Source organism: Bombina bombina, chromosome 4 (genome assembly GCF_027579735.1).
Source record: "Bombina bombina isolate aBomBom1 chromosome 4, aBomBom1.pri, whole genome shotgun sequence".
In the NCBI taxonomy this organism is placed as follows: Eukaryota; Metazoa; Chordata; class Amphibia; order Anura; family Bombinatoridae; genus Bombina; species Bombina bombina.
Genome location: NC_069502.1, coordinates 312,523,283 through 312,536,849, shown reverse-complemented (window position 1 = coordinate 312,536,849; position 13,567 = coordinate 312,523,283). Strand labels below are relative to the sequence as shown.

The following is a 13,567-nucleotide window of genomic DNA, read 5'->3' as shown; positions in this document are numbered from 1 at the left end:
CAACCTAATATGGCTATAGATCAAGTCCGGATGGGTAGCAAAACATAGCATAGATCTAGGCAAGTGTAAATGGACTTAATAAACTAACCAGTGATTTATACCCTTCAAAATTTAGCATGTCAACATTCTAAGTAGTCTGGATCATCACTAGAGCGATATTTATATGTTATGAATCAAATATTACATCCAGCAGGACTAACTTTGGATCACACAAAATAATAAGTAGGAGTACAGATTAGGGAAGAACAATCTACAGGTCTAGGGCTCTGCATGCAATACAAATACTTTTAGCTGCCTAAGGGCATGGGGATGAGACAGGGCAGGCCGTTCTCCACATGAAAATGACCAGATGTGGTGTAATCCAGAACTTGACCCTCTCCGTCTCATTCACACACAGTTCAGTATACCACAAATCATTCAGAAATATCTCAACTACACAGTAAACATTCTAGTTTAAACATTGAACATTGTTTTAATCGGGCTAACCAGATTGTTGTGAGTCCCCAAGCTTTCCATGTATGTTCCTGAGCATGGCGTGTAACCACACACACCGGTGAGGTTGGGGTTGGACAAACAAAAAAGTCTACATATTAGAAGGATATGTGGAGTTCTATGCCACATTAGAGTTTGTGGGGGCTATAGGTCCGTACAATCGCTCACCAGAATAAGCAGGCGAGTGCTGTAGTCATGTGTGATAAAAGATAGAGGAGGGCAGGGGCCCCCTCATGCAAAACTACAGTTCTCCAGAATGTACATGATATGAACAAGGGATACCCCTGGGGCAAAAAGAAAGAAACAAAATCTCCCCCATTGTAACATAACAATATTCGTAAGTCATATAAGACATCTATACTTATCAGTCTTCGTCTTCAGAGGGATTCTCTGCTCCTGTCTGCAACGGCTGGTGTGAAACTGAATTCCTTCTTTTAGGGATAGTGGGCCTCTGTGTAAGTGGTCTCCATTCAAAGGCTGTGGGTCTTAAAAGTGAGGAAGATGCAGTACTCCGCTCCGCACTCAAAGGAGCCGAGGATCTGTCCTCCCCGCCATGTTTGCTTTGTGTGGACCATCCTTTAAGAAGTTGAAGCCCTTTATCGGGTGTGTCAGCAGTATAGAGGCGGCCATCTTTTTGAATCAGCAGCTTAGTCGGGTAGCCCCATCTATATTTTATTCCCAACTGTCTCAGCGATCTGGTAACCTCTCTGAAGGTACCTCTTTTTTTGTACTGTGTATTGAGACAGATCTGGGAATATTTGAATAGATTCAAATCGCTTAGGTAGTGCTGGTCGTTGGAACATGGCCCTAAGAATCTGTTCTTTATATGTAAAGTAGTGAAATCTGGCGATCACGTCCCTAGGTTTATCTGCTGAAACATTCCTCCCTCTAGGCAGGCGATGAACCCTGTCGACCAGAGTTTCATTAGGGAAGGCCGGGGTGTGTAGGACTTCACAGAACTCATTAAGGAACTTGCCTAACTCAGCAGGAGAAACATCTTCTGGGATGCCTCTAAATCTCAAATTGTTCCTTCGTGAGCGGTCTTCCATATCAGCCATTTTAGTTTCAATTGAGTCTATCATGTCAACCAAAACTTGGGAGTGATGCGATAAGTTTTCTTGTTCCACAGTTAAGTCCTCTTGTTTTCTTTCCAGCACATCAATCCTTTCACTGATGGCCCCAATATCTTTTCTGAGGTCTGCCGCAGAGCCCTTAATAGCTGTTGTGAGGGTCTCTTGGAGAGAATTTATTCTCTGAGTTAAGGTGGATACTATGTCGGCGGCCATAGAGCCAGGAAGATTATTTACTTCTCCAGTAGGTTCTGTCATGACAGGACTGTTGACCGTATGCTTTGGTGAAATATGCAGGTCAGTTGTAGATTTCACAGCGACAGGTGTAGTTTTAAAGTGATCTGCCACTGACTTCTTATACTCAGAAAGATTAGCCGTTTTCCTTCTAGAGCCCAGTGGCATGTTACAGATATGAGAGGCCCAGATAGGAGACAGTGATAGGGATTTGTCAGATTTAACAGGAGTTTATTAATAGAATGTCTTCAAGTTATGTCTTCATGTATTATCTTACAGGCAGTACAGGCAAGCCCCGGCCTCACGAGGCCTGCACATTAAGGCATGGTTATGCAGTATCTAATTAGCTTTTGAAATCTAATCCGCATAATAAAGTCCTTCTGGACAAGTCAAGGGATTTGATGCCAAATATAATGTCAGTGTGGCAGAGTGTTAAGTGCTAAATAAGGTCTGACCTTCCGGTAAATCCCCTAAGTGCTGTGACAGGGCCTAAGTGAATTATTTTGCGGACTCTAGGGTATATGGTGCTCTCTCCAAATCTTTGAACAAGGCAGAATATGTCTATACAGGAGGGGATTCCTGTCCAGTGCAGCAAGTGACTTCAAATTATTGTTAGAGGTAGGCGTACTATATGGCAGACAGATGAGTGGTATTATACCTCCAGCCTAGGTTTAGACCGGTGTGGCATAGGCCAAGTTTCTCTGAGCCTCAATAACCAGCTAGAAAGCCCTTCTGTGATCTTATAGAGATTTGCAGTGTCAGGATGTTTTCTTACCTCCCTTATAAGAGTCTCGCTGTTGGTGTCACTTCTCACTGCACCTCGAGGGCCTAGAGCGCCTCCCAGGTGAAGGCCTCAAGATGGCGAGGATTTCGCGCCAATCCTCCAGCAGCCCCGTGTGGACCGCAAGGTCTCTTTAACGATCTGTCCGGGTCCCCGTAGGGACTAAGTAAGAAAAATCCCCGCACAGCGGTAAGTCGTCAGGAATCTTCGGCCCGCTTCTGTCAGCCACTTCAGGTTGCTGCTCTGATACTGCTCTGATATTGTTAGCTGTGACACGTTGCTGCACCGGAGCGGAGCCCCGACCCTCCGGGCAGCAGTGTCGTAGTATAGGGGACAGATGTGCCTGAAGTCAGAGGTCCTTAGATGTTAAGGCTGTCAGGCCACTGGCGATAGGCGTAGTTGCCGTTAGAAAGGCTAGTCTCCGGTCCCCGGGAGATTCTCAGCCGCGTCTTGTCAGCAATTTAAGTTTTAATTGCCCACAAATAACTAGGGCACACAGTTTAATGTAGGACAGGATGCCCAAAGCGGTTCAGACAAAAAAAAAAGTGCACAATATATGATTTTAAAGTTTGTAGATAGCTAAGTTAGCAGGAGCTCTTTTAGTGTACGTCTATTCTCCTCACAGGCTAGCTCCGCCCCCCCACATCACATTTTTTGACTATCTTTGATTTTTTATTTTGATTTTTATATTTTTATACTCCTCACTCGGATATACAATTTTATTATTTAACAACTAAAAAAATTTCACACCTAATTTTTTCACACCTGTATTTTTGGAATATTTGGATTTAATTGAACATTTGGATTTATCTCATTTGGAACTTTTCACAACACACTAATTTCTTTTCCCCTTTTATTGGGGTTGCTATTGTGTTATCCTTACTGTATTGTGTTTTATCATTTTTATACTCATATGCACTTTAGAACCTTCTAGAACAGTATCTACTGCGTATCCTTGTTTCACATAACATATTGGAATGTGCTCTCTTGTTCCATCCACTGGTTTTTAACCCGTTATTACTGTTCTTAAATATTGAAAATTTGTTGTGATTTGTTGTATGTAATTTTTAATTTTTATTGTAACATGGATCCATGCCATATTTGTTATTAAATTGATATTATATTTTAATGTAGTTTGCTATCATACCCAAATGTATTATTTTTATATATAATCATCTCAATTATATATTTTTTTAACCCTATTTTATTGGTTATCCTTTAGTGTTTATTGCCATACATTGTAACTAGCGTTACACCTTTTACTGATATCCACAGTATCTGTATTCTATGATCTATACCTTAACTGATATCTCCGGTATCTGTATCCTTTGATTTATATTGTATAAACCTAGCCTTGGTTTAGGCGCTCCTACCACTTACTATATAGCACGTATTTGTTAACCCCTTTATGACCGGGGCAAATGTTTACATTTGCAGGAAAAAGGAAGTCATGTGATCGTCGATGCAATCACGTGACTTCAACGCTGGGATCGTATCATGGGGGACTGCCTACTATGCTAGCCACTTGCCCCAGTCAGATAATTTGTTTTGTAGAAGCCGGAGGTAGCAGGACACCAATAAAGCTAGGACCTCCCATACCGTCCTAATGGAGTTAAAGGCCCCGTGCTTTTAGGACTGCATGAAACGTTCAAAAGGGGTCTATGGGTTAATCTGTCAATTATGTAAAAACAAATGACAATATGTGCTGGATTAAAGGGACATGAAACCCAAACTTTGCATTTCATGATTCAGAAAGAGAATACCATTTTAAACAAATTTGCTTCATTCTCTTGATATCTTTTGTTGAAGAAGCAGAAATTCACTACTGGGAGCTAGCATAACACATTGGCTGAGTCAATAACATGACGCATATATGAGCAACCACCAATCAGCAGCTCCTGAGCCTACCTAGGTATCCTTTTTTTTAGCAAAAGATACCAAAAGAGCAAAACAAATTAGATAACAGAAGTAAATTGGAAAGTTGTTTAAGATCACATGCTCTATCTGAATTATGAAAGAAAAAAGTTTAGTTTTATGTCCCTTTAACCCCTTAAGGACTGGGCATTTTAGACAAAAACTTCCCCAAAAGAGCAGAGCATTTTTAGCATTTTTGCAATCACTACATTTAAACAGAAATAGAGCCTTTTTTATATTTACCTATCAAAACTATATGTGGTTTTTTAGTAGACAACCCAAAGTATTGATCTAGGCCCATTTTGGTATATTTCATGTTTCAAATTAAAAATATTGTTAACTTTTTCACAATCTTAGGTTTCTCACTGAAATTATTTACAAACAGCGTGTGCAATTATGGTACAAATGGTTGTAAATGCTTCTCTAGGATACCCTTTGTCCAGAAATAGCAGACATATATGGCTTTGGCATTGCTTTTTGGTAATTAGAAGGCTGCTAAATGCCACTGCGCACCACACTTGTATTATGCCCAGCAGTGAAGGGGTTAATTATATAGCTTGTAGGGTTAATTTTATCTTTAGTGTATAGGTTACCCTCCCATCTGACACCTCCCACCCCCTGATCCTTCCCTGACCACTCTCAAACAGCTCTCTTCCCTCCCCCACCTCTTAATTGTCACCAACAGTACTAAAATAAAAGGTATATATATATATATATATATATATATATATATATATATTATTTTATTTTTATAAATATTCTGCAGTGTTGGATCCCCCTTAGCCCCTTTTTTATTTTGGGCTTCCTTGTAGCGTGACCTAGTGGACGCTCCCGCCCTCCGCCCGCCTCCTTCAGCGATGGGCCGTCCACCCGCCTCCCTCCTTAGCCTCCCACCCCCCAATGATTGGCACTACCGCTGCTCGGGCAAAGAGGACCACAGAGTGCATCAGTAACTGCAAATCTATTTCTGCAGTGCCACACGCGCTCACAATGTTAAACGAGATGGCGGCAGAAAGAAGCCCAGGACTGCAGCGACGTACAGGGTACGTCGCTGGTCCTTAAGGGCATAACGACCAGTGTCATACAGGGTACGGCGCTGGTTTTTAAGGGGAAAACGTGATTTCTTGAAGTTAGCAATTACATCACAGGTGAAAGGGTCTGCATATTGACCCCTTTTTAATAGTGTGCAATGATGCCAAGGGGTGAAGTGCACTATTAAGCTGTTGTGTACTAAAACTATACAGCTAACGGTGTATTATAGTGTATCTGGTGATCTCAGGTGTTACATCATTATGTTTTTCCATCTACAGCTGTTAATATGCTGATTATTATCAAATGAGAATGTAATGAACACTCTAGTTCACTAGGGTCAGGGATGCAAAAATGACATGTTAAGGCCTTTTATTATATTTGAATGTACCAAATAGCATATGTTTTTTAACATGCTTATGTCAATAGAATGGCCTTACTTAAAGGGACAGTAAACCTTAAAAATAATGTTATATAATTCTGCACATAGTGCAGAATTATATAACATTATTTAAGTGCTATAGTTCTAAACGGCTTTTTTCTCTTTAAATATGTTAAAATTACGGCGCTTTTACAGACCCGCTCTCTGCTCTCTGCTGAGCGGGTCTGTAATATTCAGTCAGCGCATCGGGCCAGCTGTATAGTCACAGCCCGGCCCGACTGCGCCATAGCACTAAGTGCAGCTCGCTCCTCACAAGCCGTTTAGAACTATAGCACTTAAATAATGTTATATAATTCTGCACTATGTGCAGAATTATATAACATTATTTTTAAGGTTTACTGTCCCTTTAAAATACCTAATGCTACATTAATAACACTAATGCATTCATAATACTTAAAGGGATATGAAACCCAAAAATTGTCTTTTGTGATTCAGACAGAGCATTTTAAAAAGTTTCCAGTTTACTTCTATTATCACATTTCCTTTGTTCCCATGGTAATCTTTGTTTAAGCAATAGCTAGGTAGGCATTTGGAGCACTACATGGCAGGAAATAGTGCTGCCCTCTACTGCTCGTGCAAATTGATAACACTCTTGCAAAACTGCTGTCATATAGTGCTCCAGAAATACTTACAATATCACATTTCAGGCCCCAAGTCAGTCCATCCCGTTTTTGAGTCTGAAGTCCAATCAAAATAGCTTTGTTAAAGGGACACTGAACTCATATTTTATCTTTCATGATTCAGATAGAGCATGCAATTTTAAGCAACTTTCTAATTTACTCCTATTATAAATTTGTCTTTGTTCTCTTGCTATCATTATTTGAAAAGCAAGAATGAAAGTTTAGAAGCCGGCCCATTTTTTTTTTCACAACCTGGGTTGTCCTTGCTGATTGGTGGATAAATGCTGTCCATGGTCTGAACCAAAAATCGTCTGGCTCCTTAGCTTAGATGCCTTCTTTTTCAAATAAAGATAGCAAGAGAACAAAAGAAAAAAAAATCATAATAGGAGTACATTAGAAAGTTGCTTAAAATTGCATGCTCTATCTGAATCATGAAAGAAAATGTTTGGGTTTAGTGTCCCTTTAAGTTTGGTACCGAGCACAATTGCGTGGCCACTGTGAGCAATTTGATAACATGCATCCACAGTGACAGCATTCACTAATGTATTAAAGGGTCAAAACTGAAATGCATATGACCAATAGACTTTTATTAGCAAAAATGCTTGAAGAAAAAGCTATTGCCGTCTTAGTGGTAGCTTTTACTATGCAGAAGTGCATGCAAAGCATACGTACATATGTTTTGTGCCCCTGCACTGAAACTGGACACCTACGTAAACATCCAGAGGTGGCTGGTGTATTATACATAAAAAAGCTATCAAAATCAGATTACAAGGTCAAATGTATTAAACAATGCTAATATTCTAAGCTATATCCAAAGGGGTTAAACACAAAGAACCTCTTTGAAACTGCAGAACACTGCAGGTCCTGAGCAAAATATATCGCACAGCTGGCTCTGCAGCTCTTGAGCAGTACTTCAACAATGTGTTTAACCCCATTACAGGGGTTAAATACAGAGTTGCAGGATCACTAGTCCTAAAATTACAGTCTCTTATTTGAGAATGTAATTTTTCCAACCATAATGACCCTTTAAATTCAGTGATTGGTTGTTTGTAAAGCATCAGAGAAGTACCTGGCTGCAGGGTGATCAGTTACACAACCCTTACCCTTCACATAAGTAAAAGTAATATGTGGAACACAACAGTGGCTGCAAATGGAAAAATATGATTATTTTTATTAATTTAACAGCATAACAAATAAGAACAAATGTAGAGCTTAGTGTCCCTTTAAGATATTACGTTGACAAACACTATTTATTGATTGTATTTTATCTAGTCTCGTTTAAAAGAACAGCCCATTTAAAACATTGTAAATATAGACAGTGTTTATTAATCCTGATCAACCAACAACTCTGAAGTAAACTGGTGCTGAAATAAAAACTATTATTTGGTTAAAACAAAATAACTGGATGAAAAATAAGCTTAGTCTTACTTTCACTGCTGTATTTATAATCAGAATACAAAGCACCGAGACTCCAGAAGTTCCTGTTTCCCTTTTCACGTGTACTATTACTCACTCAGCACAAAACTCCACCCAGCCATCCTTAAGGTGGATTAGGATAGTTGCGTCTCAAAACAAAAGGAATACAATAGATTTACTTTCGTTTCAATTGCACATAAACTTTATTAATCCATCTTAAATTGACGAGGCGTTTCACTTGAGTTGAAAGGCATTCAGAAATATTATACAGTAATACTACATATCCCAGTATGCTTAGCAACAGTTAGGAGTGATAATTCAAACTCAAAAACTTTATTAGACATAGTTTTGATGGTTCTAACAAAATGCGTTACCAGCTATTTTGAACTTTCAAAGCTACTCTGAGTTCTTTCCATGTAAATATGGAATGTTTAGCTTGTTGCCAATAGTGTATTGATGCTATGGAGCAATACAATAAAGCTTTTTTTTGCACTTGTATGTCCCTTTAAAAATAAGGTGACCAGATTTTTTAAATGAAATCCGGGGACATTTTTTTTTTATTATTGGCAAATGGTAAAAAAACATTATTTATGTAAGAATTTACCTGATAAATTAATTTCTTTCATATTGGCAAGAGTCCATGAGCTAGTGAAGTATGGGATATACAATCCTACCAGGAGGGACAAAGTTTCCCAAACTTTAAAATGCCTATAAATACACCCCCCACCACACCCACAATTCAGTTTAACGAATAGCCAAGAAGTGGGGTGATAAGAAAGGAGCAAAAAGCATCAACAAGGAATTGGAATAATTGTGCTTTATACAAAAAAATCATAACCACCATAAAAAGGGTGGGTCTCATGGACTCTTGCCAATATGAAAGAAATTAATTTATCAGGTAAATTCTTACATAAATTATGTTTTCTTTCATGTAATTGGCAAGAGTCCATGAGCTAGTGACGTATGGGATATAAAATACCCAAGATGTGGAACTCCACGCAAGAGTCACTAGAGAGGGAGGGATAAAAAGAAAGACAGCCAATTCCGCTGAAAAATTAATCCACAACCCAAAACAAAAGTTTTAATCTTTATAATGAAAAAAACTGAAATTATAAGCAGAAGAATCAAACTGAAACAGCTGCCTGAAGTACTTTTCTACCAAAAACTGCTTCTGAAGAAGAAAAAACATCAAAATGGTAGAATTTAGTAAAAGTATGCAAGGAAGACCAAGTTGCTGCATTGCAAATCTGATCAACAGAAGCCTCATTCTTAAAAGCTCAGGAATGGGAGCAGTAATAGGTAACAAGCTAAAGATGGGCACAATGCAGGGCAGCGGCTTCTAAGGCTAATAAGATACTAGCATGTATTAAAAGAGGCATTGATGCAAGGGAAGAAAGCATAATTCTGTCACTATATAAATCCGGGCCGATCTCAAAAAAAGACATTGCAGATATAGAAAACATTCATGGAAGGGCATCAAAGCTAATAAAGGGAATGGAGAATTTAAGCTATGAGGAGAGGTTAGCCAAACTGGATCTGTTTTCTCTAGAAAAAAGGCACTTCAGAGGTGACATGATTACTTTATATAAATATATTCAAGGCCCATATACAGAGATGGCAAAAGCTCTATTTATTCCAAGAAAATTTTTGTGACAAGAGGTCACAATTTAAGGCCGGAGGAAAGGAGATTTAGGTGCCTATTTATTGAGGATCATGTCCGCCGCACATCGATAAATGCCGTCAGCATACGCTGTTGGCATTTATCATTGCACCAGCAGTTCTTGTGAACTGCTGGTGCAACGCTGCCCCCTGCAGATTTGCGGACAATCGGCCACCAGAAGGGGGATGTCAATCAACCCGATCATATTGGATCGGGTTGATTTCCGGCGATGTCTGTCCGCCGCCTCAGAGCAGGCAGACAGGTTATGGAGCAGCGGTCTTTAAACCTAAAAAGTAATGTTATATAATTCTGCACTATGTGCAGACTTATATAACATTATCTTAGCGCAAACTTTGTACAACAAAATATTGAAGCCATATTTTATTATAAAGAACAGTTTTTTCAGACCGCCGCTCCTTGCTCTACTGAGCGGGTCTGGTTTTTTTCCTAAGCGCATCTGGGCAGCTGTATACTCACAGCGGGCCTGATCGCGCCATTTAACTCAATGTAGCTCGCTCCCACTTGGTCTGGTAGCGGGAGTGAGCTACATTGAGTTTAATAGCGTGACAGCTGCCCAGATGCCCTTAGGAAAAAAAACAGACCGGCTCAGTAGAGCAAGGAGCGGCGGTCTGAAAAACTGTACTTTATATTAAAATATGGCTGCAATATTTTGTGTATAAAGTTTGCGCTAAGATAATGTTATATAATTCTGCACATAGTGCAGAAATATATAACATTATTTTTTAGTTTTACTGCCCCTTTAACGTTTTTTCACTTTAAGAGCAATAAAATTGTGGAACTCATTATTTGAGGCGGTAGTAAATGCCAATACCTTAGATACATTTAAAAATGGTTTAGATACATTTATGGGTAGACACAGAATTCAGGGATATGATTTCTTGTGTTAAACGGGTCACCGTTTTTATTGGTATTAATTTAAGCTAAACTAGAGCTTTTTTGTAAGTATATTAACATTTGTATAGGTTGAACTCGATGGACTTCTGTCTTTTTTTAACCTCATCTACTATGTAAAATAAAACTGAAAGCTTTAGTTTCCCAGAGAGCTTTATTACTTTCTATGGGCATGTGATTTTGAATAACTTTCCAATTTACTTAACTTTTCTCATTTACTTTGTTCCATCTGTATCCTTTGTTGAAAAGCATACCTAGGTAGATTCAGGGGCAACTGACTCCAAGATAGAAAGCATTAAATAAACAGAGGAGCTTATTCTATAAACTGTACGGTACATACAAGAGTCAAACACACAGAGGTGGGTACTAATACTAGCGGGAGAATTATGATCAGCTATGCAAGTCTCCAGTAAAATTTAAGTCACGCCATGAATAAAGATATTGCTTAGCTTAGGGCAATGGAATAGTAAATTAGCAAAACAAACCATTTGACCCTATTTTAAAAAACAAGTAGAGCAACCTTAGCATCTCACAGAAGATATAGCTGAGCCTACCTGTGCATAAATCATAGCTTTTCGCCCCCCAACAGATAGGGTTTTTAGCACATGTAATAAAAGGTATAAATAAGTAGAGACTGCAAATAAAGATATTTCTTAAGTGTTAAACACCAGTATATCTATATATACAAATCAGAGGGGTAGAGAAGGAGAGATGGTAAATACACATTGTAACTAACACAATACTTTTAAAAATAGAACACAGCATATAAAGAATTTGCTCACATATAGGAAATCTTCTTGTACTAACACATATATTTTTAAATCTCGTGTGTACATAATCTCCCTGTGTAAAAATATGCATGGTAGCAATCAGGATTCTCTACATATATAAGATAATATAATAAAGGCTATAGAAAAGCATGCACATTTTAGATAGGGTATTTTAATCATATTACCCACAAACAATTCAGCTGCCCATGTCATCATATTTTAAGTATAGTATTAGGAAACAAGTACTAAATATTACAGTAATATGGTCAAGTTGACTATATTGTGTCCTCCAAGAGACAACAATTTAATCTCTAAAGGCCCAGCATACAATAACCATCCTCATATGATGTCACAGTTGGAGTGGGCAACATCAAGGTGGACCACCACTTAAAATATATATATCACAGGCCCGCTCTAATGTTCCAGAGTTCTATGAGTGTTTGACCCACTCCTCCTGGATTATTGGATAGGAGAACACAAACCCCCAAATCCTCAACCAATTCCGACTCTTGCCCTGTAGTAAGGTATAAGCCTGTCTCCAGTAGAAGGTAGGTCCTTCTAGGTGAAGAGTATTGTATGCCAAAAGTCTTGGCCAAACACATACAGAGTTAATTTGAGGGGGTCTAACACATGTTAAGGAGCAGCGCGGGGAGGCTCCACCGCCTCTGTCAGCAATGAAGATCAGGACTTCTTGTCGCAAGGAGATCGGAAGGTTTGAAGGGAGTTTTGCCTGCCAGTATAGGCACTTGATTTTAAAGTTTCTTTAAAGACTGGAGCCATCTTTATCTTCCGTAGGGGTGCCATGCCAACCAGGTAATTCTCCTCTAGCTTGCCGTCACCAGATGTAGTGACTCCTTGCTCTATCAGTTCTGCACAGGGACTAAAAGCTGCCTCTTTCTCTGCCAGTATACAGGTAACTGAGATGTCATTACTGCTTTCTCACTCCTCAGACATTGGCATATCTAGCAAGTAGATATGTTGCAATCTCCTTTTCGCATACAATGCAGACTTATGTGAAAACACCTATCAATAAACTGGCTGAGTTTCATAAAGTGATCCTCAAGTAACATGCATACAGTGTCCTCAAACTTGCATTCTTGTAGTCATAGTGGCTCTATGTTTGGTTGTGGTTACAGAACCTTAAATAAATTAAGTCACAGCTAATAGTAATGAAGTAAAAAAGAGTAATATGGGCTCTTTGATTACCCTGTAAGGGAGGGTGTTGAGGCTTTCCACTGCAGGTCTCAACAGCCCAGATCAGCAATCAAGGAAGTCTTCCCTAAACAGGATAACTTGGTGCAGAAAAGTGCTTAGAGTCTATCTTCATAAATTGCAAAGCTGGATGATGAGGAAAACACCTAATATTTGGCGGGTAATCAGTTGCAATCTCCTCTGCTTTTAATATTGCTGTGCCCCACACCTATACTTTCTCACCAGACTTCTATGCACAAAGGAGAGGATGGGAGAAGGGTGATTGACCTGGCTGACACCCTGCCTTTGCATTCAGGCTGAAATGTGACAACCAGTATGCTAATTTCCACTATGAACAGGAGCAGCACCATATATGTATCATTCTTTTTTACATTTTACAATGTTATAGTTAAACATGCTGCATCTTCTGCAAAATACCAACATTTAGGATTGTAAATCCTAAATTTTCATTAAAAATCAGCAATACACAAATATATGTATGATGCTTAATATGTGTGGAATGGACCAAAAATAGCCAAAAACAACACTGTCTTCCTGTATCTCAGATTAGTGTGTTAAAGGGTTTGCTGCTGAACAGTAGTGGAATGTTATCTGTTCCCACACATCCTAAGCAGCTGTGGGAGCAGCATACAGCTGGAGGGAAGCTAGCACAGTGATATTGTAAACTATTGCACATGCAGGAGCAAGTATACTCAGCTTGCAAGTTATTTAAAAGTAAACATTATTTAAAAAGTATTATACCTGAAACAAATATCAAGTTGGGGTTAAATGATTTAGTGATTTTATTTCTCATGTGTTAATCAGCTTGAACTTTTCTGTCAAGCAGTGACATTGCTAGAGGAGCTAAAGTGTAGTGAAGTCTCAGTCATGTCCCCCTTATGACATCCACTCTAGTTTTTATGCTGAGCTGTCTTTACAGACTGTAGCAGGCCCTAGCTTCAACAGCAGAAGTAGTGGTTTCCTGGAGCTCCTGGCTAAAACTCCCATTGACTGATGTTGGCTGCTGAACTTACGC

The 13,567-nt window shown here is 39.0% G+C and overlaps 1 protein-coding gene across 4 annotated transcripts in view; it reads right to left on the bottom strand.

Annotated features, from left to right (window-relative positions):
- The window catches only part of RHBDD1 (rhomboid domain containing 1), a 526,647-nt gene extending 518,565 nt beyond the window's left edge, over positions 1-8,082 (bottom strand). For 3 of the 4 annotated variants that reach the window (XM_053710024.1, XM_053710023.1, XM_053710027.1), the window contains exon 1: positions 8,011-8,080. The gene's annotated coding sequence lies outside the window, so the exon portion shown is untranslated. Of the gene's footprint in view, positions 1-8,010 lie in introns of all 4 variants that reach the window. The other variant, XM_053710028.1, reaches the window with a different exon arrangement.
- Between the last annotated feature and the right edge of the window lie 5,485 nt (positions 8,083-13,567).